This window comes from Wasmannia auropunctata, unplaced genomic scaffold (assembly GCF_000956235.1).
Source record: "Wasmannia auropunctata unplaced genomic scaffold, wasmannia.A_1.0 LD336064.1, whole genome shotgun sequence".
NCBI lineage: Eukaryota > Metazoa > Arthropoda > Insecta > Hymenoptera > Formicidae > Wasmannia > Wasmannia auropunctata.
In genome coordinates, this window is record NW_012026826.1 from 2,151,846 (window position 1) to 2,152,256 (window position 411).

The window sequence follows — 411 nt, forward strand, 5'->3', positions numbered from 1 at the left end:
CTAGAGGTGCTAAAGATATTTATATTTTATTTTTACAAAAAATGTCTACCAAACATGTATATTAAATTATAATAATGCAAATATCACATTTATAATAAAAACGTCCAACAATGTATTAGTAGTTATAAAAGTTTACATTTTCAAATTTTCATAGTTAAATAATGTACGATAATAAATAACAACTTTTTGACAGTTAAGAATGTGCAATAAATAATATAGAAACAAGTTATCTTTATATCTTTATATTACAATAATAAAACGATTGAGCTAGTGGTGGTGTTTTTTTATAAAATTATTTTGAATTAAAAATATTCTGTATTTGTTTTACCTCGTTAATATGTGCTTGTGATGCTTATCACTACAAAATGCGTGATATCGTTCCAAAACTGACTTTTTAAAAAAAGTAAAAAA